The following is a 14,853-nucleotide window of genomic DNA, read 5'->3' as shown; positions in this document are numbered from 1 at the left end:
CAAGAAACATGCTCATTTATCTTACTTGTTCAGGTTTACACCACAGTGACTATCTCTCTCTCCTCCATTCCTCTGAACCCGCATTTCCACCCTCCCCTTCCTCAGGACATCCTGGTAAGTCACAGGCTAACCACAGGCAAAAGCCCCCCAAAGAAGCAAGCCTATGTAGCCTAAAATCCAGGAGAACCAAACAGCTCAGAGACGTAAGCACCTATCAGGGGCTTATTTCATTATATTCCACTAAAGCTGCCTGAGTTTGGTGGTCCCAGGGCTAGTTATAAGCCAGCTCAGGCATTCTCTTTGTTACAGGGTCACCAGCTCAGGCATTCTCTTTGTCACAGGGTCACTGTGAGGCTTCCTTACCGGGAAACTTACCAACCATTCAAATTATTTAAGACTTTCTTGGGGATGAATACAATAGTATTACCACACTTCTGCCAAATCATGACCCAAGGATCCATCAAGGCCCTGCAAATATTCGCAGGCTTGGCCACACTCAGACCTTTATCACTACACCCAAGAGCTTCCCAGTTGTCCAGGCAGCCCAGATCCATGCCGACGCCAGGCAGGACACCCTGTGAGCAGCAGTGCCTGTGGGGTTCATCTGACAAGGGCAAAAGCCGCCACAAGCCCGCTTCTAGGGCTCACTGGCTTAGCAGAGCCTTAATGACAAATGCAGATAAACCCACACGAGCACATTCTTTTTATATTACTGGCACTTGGAAACAGCAAATCACACACTTCATATGGAGAGGGATCGTTCGCTAAGTATACCAGCTCCCCAGCTTCTTAGCTCTTCGGTAAGAGTTTTAGTATTAAAATTCACCCTAATCTTGCCAGAAGAGTACTCGCATGAATTGGAGGCAGAGTAGACGTATAATTTTTTTTTAAATGGTTTCAGTAAACTGATATTTTACCACCAGTATCTCATGAAAACCGAGAAACAAAGCAGACTGTCAGATTCTAAACAACATTTGTGTTTAGAAACGGGCAACACTCGTTATTGTCCTATTTTTAAATATAAATTGAATGTTTGTTCCTAACAGGAATTATAAAAAAAAAAAAAAAAATGTTTCCCTTACTACACTGGCTTTCATTAGATTTCCTCTTAAAATAAAACTTTGTGTTCCAGCGGTCGCCGTGACTGGAACCTTCCTAAGAGGGCAGATGGGTCCAGCCCTCCGTAACAGGACCAACTTTATTCTCTTGGGTTTCAGCGGCTGCTTCAAGAAGCTGAAGCGTTTTAAACCTGAGCCCATGTTCTCCACCAGGCTTCAGTGCCAACTGATGGAAAAGTATGGGAACTCGTTTTGTGTGAGCCACAACACCGGCACATCGAGAACTAAAACCTTAGGGACTGGTTTTCCAGTGGGTTGGCTTGTAGGCATCGAGTGACCACCCTGAGCCAAGAGCGTGCTGGAATTTTTCTGGTAGAATGGTCAGAGCTGAACTCTGCAATCTGAGGCCATCCTGCATCCTACTGGCTTCCAAGGCCATCATCACCCTTCCAGGCAGTCATTCCCAAAGCTTGTGAAGCATGTCAGGAGGCCCACATTCCTCAGCTCTACAATCCACCCAACTGACCCCTATCAGACTCTCGGCGGCTTTGAGGCAAGGGCAGTGCCACGCTCCTCTTTAATCCACCCCGGCTCCCTGCAATCACAGCTCCTGGCATACACTAGGTGCTCAGCAAATGTTGCTTAGGCTGTTTGTGCTCACACCGAAGAACAGTTTTCAGTCCTGCTCATGTTAAACTCTGTCCTGTGAACATCGTCTGGAGGACCCTCTCATTCTTTCTCTCAAATCCTGTCTATGAAAAAGGTTCTGACTTCCCCGTCCCTGTACGGCATCTAGCTAGAAGCTGCTAGAGGATTTTATAGGGTATGAACAGTTTAAGCCCTAAACTCTTACTGCCATTTCTCACTGTTTCATGTACACTTTCTCTTGTGCCTCAGCTGGGTCCAACTTGCTGAAGGCAGGTCTTCAATGACCCAGCATGCTCCCTGCCTCTCTCAAAGTACATGGGCACTCAATAAATATTTGTCCACTGAGATTACCTAAAACAAATTGGCCTTTGACTCAGGTTTCAGAGTTTACACATGTCACAAGACCTCCAGGATTCCTAAGGTTAAAAATCTCTCGATTCTAAGCCTGGGCGATCATCTGCCCCCAAACTTCCCATACATGTTGCACTGCATCTACTTAAGTAGCCCAGAGTCTAAAAAGTAAGTAAAAGTATCTTTTCACATCTTAGAGACCTGTCTTTTGTTCATATTGATTTCATTTTCCTCTTGGCTCTGTCAAAGAAGTTTGATGGGGCATGGGTCACACTAAGATATTTAACCCCTATGGGTAAACTGCGTTTCTATTCATTAGGTGCGTGCGGTGGCTGTCCGGACTAATACATCTGTCACAACGAACAGACAGTTGGGCCAAAAACGTCTCCAGGGGATTCTGGCCACCTCACAGTTCAGCCACACTGGGTACCCTGACGAGCAACAGACTTCCCCAGGACAACCCTTACGAGGAAGTTGTCAGGCCCGAGTTGCCACAGGACTTGGGGTAGAAGTCTGGGCGCATTTGGAGAAGCTGGCTTGCCCTCAGCCAATCGGGGTCTGTGGGGCTCCAGCATGGTCATGGGGCCAATGGGATGTTTCATGTGCTCGAGGGCAGCTACGTGTATGTTCTCCTCCATCCTCCAGTGTGGTGCCCGTAATTATGACAACAAACTAAAAGTTATCACCTGCTCTGATGTCAGGGGCACCAAGCGCATAGGAGGAATTACCAAAATCCTTCCGCAAAGTCCACTGAACAATAAGCAGGGCCCTTTTCACACTGCAGCAGATGATGCTCAAAGAATACCTCCACTGTCTTTCCTTTAAATAAAAAACACCTTCCCAAACATGACAAATGTCTTTTGTGAAGACTCCACACTGCAGAAGACTTCCGCAGTCAACATGCCTGGGGAGAGAAATGGATTATGCACCACCACTCCCCTGGGGCAAGAAGATGTGCATCTCTCGAAAGCCAGGGAAAGGGGTGACTCAAGAGGACTTCTTTTTACACCTAGCCAAATGTGGTCCGCCTCACTAAGCAGAAAACCCCAGGACATACTCTGAATACTTTCTTGCTCAACGAGACAGAGCCACTGGACAAAAGGAATGGGGAGAGAATGTACGTAGACACAGCCCGGCAGCTCGGAGCAGCCGGCCAACTGGAGGATTTCATAACGAGGCTGTTTAATTTGGGACTGACCATTTCTGTGAGGCTGTGCCAATGATGTTGGCTAAGAGGGCTCAGAGTACGAGCTGCAAGAAAAATAGAGCTGGTCTTTCAGACCTTTTCCCCCTCAGCTGATGCAAGATGTGAACACAGGAGAGCAAAGGGAAGTTGTGGAAAGCCGCCTGGTATACTGACGGGGGGCGGGGAGTCTACTGCAAACCGAGATAGAGGTTGATACTTTACGCCACCTTCAGCCACCGAACCTGGAGCACCGAACTGCCTGCGGAGAGGAGGCAGTTCTTCCCAGAGGAGAATGCGCATCGGACTCCGCTTTGTATCCCCAAAATGCCTCAGGGAAGGCAAGATACATACCTGCCTCCACCCTAACTCCATCCCTCCCCTGGCCCCCACAACACAGCAACCTCATCATACCAGGCCTGGACCATTAACTACTAAGGCCTCCTTACTTGGTCACTGCTTATGTCTTTGTGTTTGGATCCATTCTCTGCAGAGGGACCACCCTTAAATGTGACTGTGTCACTCCCAGCTGAAAACCTTTTATTGGCTCCCTGTCACCTACAGGATGAAATAAAAACTCCTTAGTCTTGAAAGAAGTGCTTTCACCATATGGCCTCACCTGCACTTCAGTATCAGCTGCTGCCACTTCCTCTACCCAACCCCAGGCTCCACGACATACTCAAGAGACGCGGTCACACCGATTTCCTTTAGGTAACGCCTCTAAGAGGAAATAAACTCCTTTCAGGATGGCAAATCGAGGAAAGCAATGGTGACCTAGGTCTTACATGCCTGAGGATGATGAAAACCAGTATTTTGAGAACACGATTCAGCCCAAACTTGTAACTGTATCTAGAATATAAATGAACAGAGAAATGTTAATTCAACACATAAAAGACCATCCAGTGGACCAGTCTTGGTTTTAGTAATATCACCAACCTGTCTACTTTCTCAGCAAAGAAAATTTGTGACATAGCAACTGAACAAATCTATGCACGGGATTTTCTCACGTAGGTAAAGCCTACTTTGAACAAATACTACGTTTCAAACTGCCAGTGTGGAAATCAGTTATTTAGAAATCTGAGGTCTTCCTTGAAAGATACACTGCCTTATCTACTAGATGAATGTTCTCTAAGTACCTTAAACTAGTGCAAGCGATAAACAGGGGTCAAGATAATTAGAGCTCAAAGCAGCAGGTGTTAAATTCACTTTACGGTTTAAACTTAGGTTAATACCAAAGTCAGAAAGTAGAAAACCTAACTATTCATGGATACCAAACATCCCAGAACTGACCTTCAGAAAACTGGCCTTCGGATATAAAAATAAAATATTCATGTGGCCTAATATTGCATTCTGTATCATACCATAGAAAACAAACACTTAGATGATACTCTTAGTTTTAGGATAAAGGCACATTTGTCCCAATTTAGACTCAAATGTATATTAATTTTTATGGTGACTATAAAGTGCCAAACTGGCTGTTAACTTTAGCTTATCTTTCCAGAGATGACTCAATAAACTATTTTATTAATAGCTAACAAACACCGTAAATGAAATCATAATTAAAATTTTCTCCCATACAGTCACTCAGAGATGGTATACTTGTCCTTAAGGTGAACTTGCCAATTCTGGCTTAGGTAAAGCCCAAAGGGACATTAATCTTAGAGCATGACTGGACACTATAGGCATCAAGATCATCTATTTGCTTCAAAAGTGAAGAAACAGAGTACCACAGTGGCAAAGTAGCTGAAAATCGTTCAGTCTAGTTGGTGGCCAAAGATAAATCCAAGACTTCAGACACCTAATTCTAGGTTCTTTCTATTACACTGTAATTCCCCAGAACATGAAGATATCAGACCCATTCAGCCTGGAGTTCAAAAGGATTAGCTATAGGTGACTGTTATGTGTTTATTATGTGCCAGGCTTTTTGTGCTAAGTTTTTTTATAAGCATTGGCACATTTAATCATCTCAACAATCTCCACTGCAGACCAAGGACCCGAGGCTTGCCCAAAGACCTACAGCTCAGAGGTGGGGAGCAGGCTTCATATCCAAGTCTGGACTTCAAATTGTATGCTCACTGAGAGTGCTGGCCATGCTGTGCCTAACGTCTCACCTGCTTTTCTTGTGATTCACACCTAATCATAATAAAGGTCACGAGAAGAACTCCAATAGAGTCACGTTGAACCCTGCTTGATCCAGCACTTACAAACCTTAGCCATGGAAATCCTCCCTCCAGGGTATCTATTTAACATCTTTCAGAACTAGTATTCTTGGCATCATAGATAGGGAGAAAATTCTATGTTAAGAGTTAGAGTTCGAGCTTAACAGTTTCTTCTCTGCCTAATGTCCTGTAAGTTTCCCATATGAAGGATCCCTGGAGTCGTGACCATCAATTGCCATTCATTTTCAGTAATACCTTCATCTTCCTCAAGTGTCCCATCCAAACCAAAGATGTAATAGAAGGAAAGAGCCCTATGTTTACTGTTGGGAAAAGATACTGCTGTCCTTGAGTATGTGACATTTGCTTGTTACATAAGCTTACAAGCAAATACTGTTGTATTTACAAGCACTTATTTTAAGGGTTTGTTTACAGACAACTAACTACCTGGTACCCAATCATGTCCCATGCTTACTCTACAATCCTGTATATAATTCATACAAAAGCCAAGGTTAAAGGTGAGGACACACATGAAAGAAAATTCGTAAATCCCCTACTTAAGAAATCCTTAAGAAAGGTCTTTAGTTTAGAACTGCTTCAAACACCTATACTAGTCCTTAATTACTTACCCAGAAAGCTAATGCCTTTTACTTTAAGAAAAACTTTAGGGTACCTTCCATAAAGTGAGGAATGGATTCACAGACATACCTCAGAAATATTGTAGGTCCGGTTCCAGACCACCGCAATAAAGCAAATATCACAATAAAGAGAGTCAAATGAATTTTTTGGTTTCCCAGTGCATATAAAAGGTTTACACTAGAGTCTAGTAAGTGTGCAGTAACATTATGTCTAAAACAATGTACATATCTTAATTACAAAGTACTTGATTGCTAAAAAATGCTAACCATCATCTGAGCTTTCAATGAATTCTAATCACTGATCACAGATCACCATAATAATAATGAAAAGTGTGAAATATTGTAAGAATTACCAAAATGTGACAGGGACAAAAAGTGAGCAAATGCTGTTAGAAAAGTGGTGATGATAAATTTGCTCAATGCAGAGGTGCCACAAACTTCGATTCATAAAAAAACAAAAACAAAAAACCCCATAATACCTGCAAAGCATAATAAAACAAGGTATGCCTATAAATTATTTACTTGTGCCTATTAGGAAAATAAACCCAAATTCTGAAAAAAAATCATTAGCTTTTATGAAGGAAGAATCACATGAAGGTATGAAGTGTGAGGCAGGATGTTGCTCATAAAAATGGCAAATTTAAAACAAATTAACGTAAAATCATAGACAACTATGGAGAAATCCAACTTGTTCCATGAACCTTCTGAAACAAACCAAGCCATAGCATATGACAGAATTCCTACAGTATCTATTTACAGTTCTTCAAGTTCCAACCACTCATTTGGAATTACCACTCTGGTTGGGATTTTCCTGTTGGATGCCTCACAGAGTGGGAATCTGATCTCACTCCTTAGAACGTACATTCCTTGAAGCGGTCTGAGAATTGGGACCCGGTCTGCTGTTTTCTGCATCCTCTACCAGACCTATCATTGTGCTCCAAGAGACAACACGTGATAAAGGCTCAACAGAGGAAGATGTCACATTTTTCAGAAAGGCTGAACCCAAGCTTACAGCCACTTGGGGAAAGGAAATAACCACGCTTTTTAATGACATTACCTGGTTACCTCACATCTGGGAAAACTAGATCAACATCTCTTACCTGGTCTCTTTAAAAAGGGCAATCTGCACTTCTGCCTTATACTGTGAGAAGAGCCGTAAAGGTTAGTATGACCTTAGAAGAAACCACCAACTCATTAGGGATGCCTCCAATGAGCCAGAGACAGTGTTGATCTGTGGAGAACATTTAAAATGGCTGAAGAGCATTTAAAAAGTAACACTGAGTGGGGCACCTGGGTGGCTCAGTTGGTTAAGCTCCAACTTCGGCTCAGGTCACAATCTCACAGTTTGTGGGTTCAAACCCCACTTCGGGTTCTGTGCTGACAGCTTGGAGCCTGCTTCAGATTCTGAGTCTCCCTCTCTCTCTCTGCCCCTCCCCCGCTCATGCTGTCTCTCTCAAAAATAAACATTTAAAAAAAATGTTTTTACAGTAACACTGAGTTCGTGTACTTAATGGTAGAAATTTTCTTCTTAAAAAAAAAACAAACTGAAAGTGGTTCAAAGCAGTTAGATTTTCTAGCTTTTGAATTCTGAAACACTGGAATTACAAAAATTCAATCAATATGTCTTTAAAAAATACTCTTCCTGCAATTGGTTTTTTGCTAATGCTAAACAAAAACCAGTCCTCCTCTTAGGCAACAAGGAAGTGAAGGGGGGCACGGCAGAGGAGGGGAGGGAAGTCGGACACACCGACAATTTTTTTTTTTTAAGTTTTTATTTTAATTTACACACCAGCAATTCTTCCTTCTGTTTGTGGTAAAGGGTTCATATTCCTAATCCAGAGAGAGAAGGGAAGAAGCTTTGTCCTGAATTAAATCTGTTGGCAACAAAAATAGGGCTCTACGAAGCAATGTATATTAAAGCAATGCTGGGATTTTGAGTGGGATTATGTTGAATATGCATGATACACAAAAGGAAAATGTTCATTACTTACAGATGTGTTCCAAGTTGTACTTTCTTCCTTTTTTGGAATATCAAACAGAGGAAAGCAAGAGGTTTGTAGCCATGTTATTATAAGCATTGCCGCCTCTCCCCCTCTAAACTAGAATATTCCAGTATTTATTTTGTTATCCATATGACCACAGTTTAGACTAGAGTAAAAATAGAAGCCGTGTGATCCTAACCTGAAAAGTCCCAACTGCTGGAGAGGGTCAGTATTAATATATTCTAACTGAAATAACGAGATTCTGTTTCCTGGTGGAGTTTGGCAAGAGACGGGGGAAAAAAAGATTTGGAATTTATTTCTTACTCAGAAGTGTTTTGTAAAAACTACCATAACGAAACAGACTCCCAGTCAAGCACAAGAAGCCAACAGGCTCTGGTTTAGATTTAATAATTCACTCTAAGGGTTTTCAACTGTTACAATTTTAGGTCCCAAGGCACAAACACATATATTCTCCACCCTACACGGGGGCTGACAGAATGCCACAGGAAGCCTATGGGACAGGAAATTGGGAAAGACCTTTTGTCCAGAGGGTAGGCCACACCCTCCCAGGCTCCAGCTGATGCCCAGGACCAACCTGCATTGAGGCTAGCTAGCAACAGCTGATGGATGGAATTTCCAGCTCAGCCTGTACTTCAGAGGGCTCACCTAGCCCTGAGTTTGAATGTTACTAGGAATACAGGACACTTGAGTACTGGCCTGTAAAGAGACACTTTGACGATTTAAAAGATGCCAACCAACAGGGGTGTCTAGGTGGCTCAGTCGGTTGAGCGGCCAACTTTGGCTCAGGTCATGATCTCACGGTTCCATAAGTTCGAGCCCCGTGTCAGGTTCTGTGCAGACAGCTCAGAGCTTGGAGCCTGTTTTGGATTCTGGGTCTCCCTCACTCTCTGCCCCTCCCCCACTCACATTCTGTCTCCCCCACCCCCCTCTCAAAAATAAACATTTAAAAAATTAAAAGATGCCAACTAACAGAAATTGGCACAGGCCCTTTGGGAAGCACACAGGTAATGTGTTTTAAGAAGATAGAAAATCTTGGGGTGCCTGGATGACTCAGTTGGTTAAGCATCCAACTCTTGGTTTTGGTTCAGGTCATGACCTCATGGTTTGTGAGTTCGAGCCCCATATTCGGGCTCTCTGCTGTCAGCGCAGAACCTGCTTGGGTTCCTCTGTCCTCTTCTCACTTTGCCCCTCGATTGTGCGTGTGTGCGTGCACACACACACACACACACTCTCTCTCTCTCTCTCAAAAGTAAACATTAAAAAAAAGATACAAAATCTAGATATTTCTCCTCTCAGGCATTATCCTAAGGAAATATCCTAAGAAGAAAAAAAGTTAGGGTGTTTACTACTGCATTAAAGGTAAAATCACTGAGACAACCTAAAGGCCAACTGTAGCAGGGGAGCTCTGTAAATTACGTGTGCTAGATTAACTTTCTCAGCATAGCCATTAAAAATCATATACCACAGAGAAAGAAAAATGTTTAGACAACACATTAAATTTCAAAAGCACATATTGTTTTAATTTTTCCTAATATTACAACTCCGTTAAAGTTTCGTATCATTTGGCCAAACACTGGCAGGGGAATGGAAAATGAAGAGAGTTCATTGGTGAGGGTATGGTGGTGGCTTATGAGTGATTTCTTTCCTAAATGATATTATTGTGCATTTTTACATATATACGTATGGTGCTAAGTGCTCAGAAAGCACAAAACCAGTGAGTCACAGTCACAAATAACCAGGGGCTAGTTTCTAAACATCAATACTACAAATGAACTTCTGAAAACAAACTTATTACTTAACAGTTCACGCATTCAAACATTGACAAGTGCATACACATGTGTGTGCATATATATCTGTATATCTATATTTAGAATCTAAAGAAAGAAACATGGAATTATATAGGTGTATAAGTGACAAGCATTAAAAAGAAAACTTCACACTTCAGAAAAGTGCCACAGAATGACACAACAGTGCTTGGTCTACACCCGATCCATTTCATCAGGGGTCACAATAGCAAAAGGTCTAGCACAATGGATATTCAATTACAAGATTCCAGGTTCTAAAGTTTCCTGGGTTTAATTACCCATCTCATTAGCTACTCTTGGCTCCTAGGTTAAAGCAAGGAAGCCACTCCATGTCAAAGTGAGGTTGCCCAGCTTCCCAGTGCACAAGCTTCCATTCCAGCTTAGGCCCTGCCTATGGAGGACAAAACCTGAACCTGGAACACTGAGCCCTGACATGCCTACAGGGCCGACAGGCCAAGTGCACCCCTGAATATTCCACATCGCTCCTGGTTTTCAGAGTCTGTTCTACCACACTTGTCTGTCTGTCTGTAAGGGGAGCCTTGCATTCTGCTTCTCCTGCTAATTCCAGAAAGCCTTTGGGTTGACACAATGATTGCCTGATCTAGGAGGACTTTTTCAATAACGATGACATTTGTTGCTGGTTTCTTATCTTGGAAGACTGAAAGTGTGTCCACACTTCTCTAAATAAAAGTAACAAAACAAGAAAGAAGGGGATAAATCCAAAGGCGGTAAGACCACCGATTTCACTCTAGAGCCAAGCTGTTCTGAATAGCTGGCTTTTAAGACCCAGGGCCAAGTTCAAAGCAGCAGCTGTACTGTATGCCCAAGGGATTATTCACATTCCTGATACCTGCTGGAAAAAAACACCCTGAATTCTGCCCAAGACTCATAGCCCCAGGCCCCATATTTCTTTTTATTATATAAAGGAATTGTTCTTGACCAAACTTTTTAACCAAGTGGGGGGAAAAAAAAAAAAAAAAAGCGAGGGCCAAGCAGCTTTTAAAGAAATGGTTTCCTTGACAGAGAAACCAGGATAAGATTTAAAGATATTGGGGCGCCTGGGTGGTTCAGACAGTTAAGCGTCCGATTTCAGCTCAGGTCATGACCTTGCGGTTCGTGAGTTCAAACCCAGAGCCTGAAGCCTGCTTCGGATTCTGTGTCTCGCTCTTTCTCTGCTCCTCCGCTGCTCGCTCGCTCTCTCAAAAATAAATAAATGTTAAAGTAAATTTAAAAAAAAGATTTAAGAATATCATTAGAGTCTATTATGAAATCCGTCATAGACCCTGCATGAAATTTTCCAAGAAATGGAGCCTCCCCAGGCTATACCATAGCACTTGAGGCAGGAGCATGAGCTCCTGGACACAAGCATGTGCCTCACGGAGTGCGTTTATGTGTGTCACATGACCTGCACCACCTCTAAGCAAACACATTTTAGAAAGTGCTCCTGTTGGTATGCTGAAGTGTTGCATTTGAGTCATTTACGTGAAGATGACATTTGCGGACTTGCCAAATGACGAGGAAGAAAGAGTCCTATTCTTTCCCCACCAACAATAAACACTTTATTGGCTTTGTAAACGGACATCTGACCAAAGCTCCCCAAATTCCAAAAGGTAACCTAGAGCTGCCTTCTGTCTTTCTGATCTACGTCTATCAGAATCTAGATGGGAAAAGACATTCTGACATTTTGCCGATGGAACTGTGCACTACTGTTAGGAGGGGTGTGGAAGATGAGGCAGAAGACAGCCTGAAGGACGGTTAAATTACCTGCTCAATTAAAAAATAATATTTAAGAAGGGCTTTTGTATCTATTTAAAAAGAGCATACCGTTATTATTTTTTGCCCCCACAGGAGGCCGATTCACTAGTGATCATTAAAAGTCTCAGCTGGAACACACATTCATAAGCACCATTTCATAAGAGACATAGCACTTAGTTTTCTAAAAATATGGTAGATAAAGAAGAGAAATAGTTATGAGTTAAAATACATCAGACCATCTCAAGGAAATCTGTTTTTTCTCCAAGTGAATCCAGTAGGAAAAGCAGCCCACCAGCTGATTCCATCATTCCAAAGCAAGCCATACCAAAGGCCTCTGTGGTGATTTAGCACCCAAGAATGCCAAATAAAACTTGGCATTCTTGATGATGCTACACCTAATACTAGTTTCTAAAAATTCCCACATTCCCCAGGATCTTCAAGTCTCCCCAAATTAGTGGACCACCCCATTCCCATAAATGCCCCTGTAAAACAACCGATGACAAAGTCTATATAAAAAGTCTGTCCCACTCCTTTCAGGATGCAAGCCACCAGGGCTATCTGTACCTCTTCATTTCCTAGAGAGTGTAGTCTCACGGACAATGAAAAACACCGGGGGCCGGGTCCACATTAATGGTCTCTCACTTGGGTTCCATCACAAGCCTTTTGAGATGGGACCAATTTCTAATAGATTGGACTGTTCCAGGCACCCTGCCTCCAGACCCTGCCTCTGCCCGCAGAGTGTTTATTATTTAATTGGTAGGAGATCCGTGTGCAGTCCTGGAATAACTCAGTCATGGCACATATGTATAGATGCCCAATGAAGACATGTCCATGGGCCTCAGGGAAACAGCTGGGGATATGGAGTGCTGTGGAGATCTCGGTTTCTATGATTCCCAACTTCAGCTGGACATACCTGCCTTTGGCCGGTGCTCTGGAATAAAAGCAGACCTGCTGATTCTCTTTTTCTGATGCTTAACCTTACACACCACTTGTCGAAAAATTACTCACTTCTTGCCCCTCCTGCATTGGAGGCTGCAGAATCCAGGCCTGAATGACTGCAGCTGCCGGGGCAACCTCTTTGGCATGCATGCCAGCAACTCCTCACCTAATAGCCTTCCTCTGCCTCGCTGCCCTGGCCCGCCGGGGACGGCCACAATCCCTTCAAGCAGTCACATTGCAGCACAGCCCCCATGGAAACCCATTTGGAACTGTGCAAGCTCGTACCAAAGATGATGTTTTTAATACAGATTGTTCTTTTTAAATCTCTTACAAAAGCAGCTGTAATCAATCGTGCTGCGGGGGGGGGGGGGGGGGGGGGGGTGCTCTGTAAAAAGCTGCCACTCAGAAAGCCCTAATATTGATTCCTTCCCCTTTCACGGCTTTTAAGAAAACAATCCTGTGCTAAGAACCCATAATCAATTTCTCTAGACTTGGCTAACATGAACCAGTATCTAAATTACAATATATTTTTTCAAATTAAATAAAAACCATAGCAGATATAAGAAACCCATCTGTTATCCTGCCTTTCATTCTAGGGCAAACATTTTTTTTTTTTTTGTAAAGGAAAGTCAGTTGAACGAATTTGGTAATTATTAAATACTGATTAAACATCAGGAACTAAGAGTCTTTTAGCAGGTGACACTAACTTAAAGATTAAAGGGAAATCTGTCTTCATTTGAGTTCTAGCATTTCCCAATTCTTTATTTGCAAGACAATATATGCTGTTTTCCCTATGCCTATTCTTAGAGAAAACTATCAATTTTAAGCCTGTGTTTATAGACAGTCATGATTCCAAAGCGGTCACATCCTGACTGAACTTCCAAATACCAGAATATTTCAAGTCTTTTCCCAGGAATTATGGTAGATCTATTATTCTGTCAAATCTGCCTTTCCACATTAGGCCTCTTAGAAACTCAAATATTCCAAAAAATGAAAAGTCAATGTTTAGAACTATAATGTGCAGATAGGACAACTTGGCATTTCATTTAAAAATTATATTAAAAATTCTCAACAGCCAATTTCTAGATTAGACATTAAGGAAAAGCACAGTTTAATGTAACATCCTGTTATCTGTACTTCTGTTTAGAAGGAAAAAAAAAAAACCCAGACTTTATTAAAACGCCTTACATAAAATGAATACAGAACTGGAATCCAAGCAGACAGCCCATAACACTGTGTCAGCGTGGCACTTACCACGTGAATGAAACGAGATCTGGTAAAATCCAAAGAGCTGGCAATAAAGCCAAAAAAACAAGAAAACTTAGCTGCCCTTTGCTTTGCTCCCAAGGAAGTATAATTTTAATTTCAAGGGAGTGAACCATGATTCTGTGGTAAGTATCTGATCTTCATTCAGGTTTCCTGTTCCCAGCATCCAACGACCACAGGGGTTTACTGAAGGGATGGGTATACGCTTTGCAAATTTATTAGTTGAGAAGTTTACCTCCCTCTCCACACCCACCCCAACCCTTCAAATTAGAGAGGGCCCCTGCTTTTTCACCAAACTAAATAAGCAAGAGCTGAGGGTTCTGTAAAACTCCTTAACACTGGCTGATCAAGGGCCTAAACCTTTGTCAAGCCATACCTCCCAGGCCTTCCACACAAGGAGGGTCTCACAGCTTCACCGGCCTGGGCAGCCTTTTTATCCCCAGTCTGTTATTTAGAGCAACTTTCCTCCAGCAAAGAAATCTCTGGCCTTCCTCTCCTCCATTGTAAAACCGTTGCAGCACAAAACACTCAGGCATTAAATAGAAACCAGAATTAGAGTCAGTCTCCTGGTCAGCTAATGCCAATCCCATCCTTTTATTTGGATGTCCTAGATTAGGGCTATCTGATGAAATTTACTACGGTTAACAGAAATGTTCTATACATGCCTGGTCCGAAATGGTAGCCACTAGCCACACATGGCTATCAGGCAGTGGAAACATGGCTAGTGCAACGGAGGCACTGAGTGTTTTATTTTATTTACTTTTAATCGATTTAAATTCAAATAGCCACATGTGGCTAATGGCTACCATATTGGAGAGTGCAGTTCTAGACAGAATTTTTAAGCTGCTGTTGGAAGCCATCTACTGCTGCCAGGCTAAGCCACTGAGGGACAAGTGCTCTCCTTAAATAATCACTGCACATTAGGAGAAACCAGGGCCCTAACAACATAATTGCCTTTTCCATCACGACTCTCCCTGGGCACTATACACCTGTCAGAAGAATTAAGGATTCGCTCTAACTAGGTCATTTAATGACTATTTATCAAATACCT

The 14,853-nt window shown here is 42.6% G+C and overlaps 1 protein-coding gene across 2 annotated transcripts in view; it reads right to left on the bottom strand.

Annotated features, from left to right (window-relative positions):
- SDC2 (syndecan 2) overlaps window positions 1-14,853 on the bottom strand; it is a 100,658-nt gene that overhangs the window by 14,677 nt on the left and 71,128 nt on the right. The window lies entirely within an intron of this gene.

Source organism: Panthera onca, chromosome F2 (genome assembly GCF_046562875.1).
Source record: "Panthera onca isolate mPanOnc1 chromosome F2, mPanOnc1 haplotype 2, whole genome shotgun sequence".
In the NCBI taxonomy this organism is placed as follows: domain Eukaryota; kingdom Metazoa; phylum Chordata; class Mammalia; order Carnivora; family Felidae; genus Panthera; species Panthera onca.
This window is presented reverse-complemented; position numbering and strand designations above follow the sequence as displayed.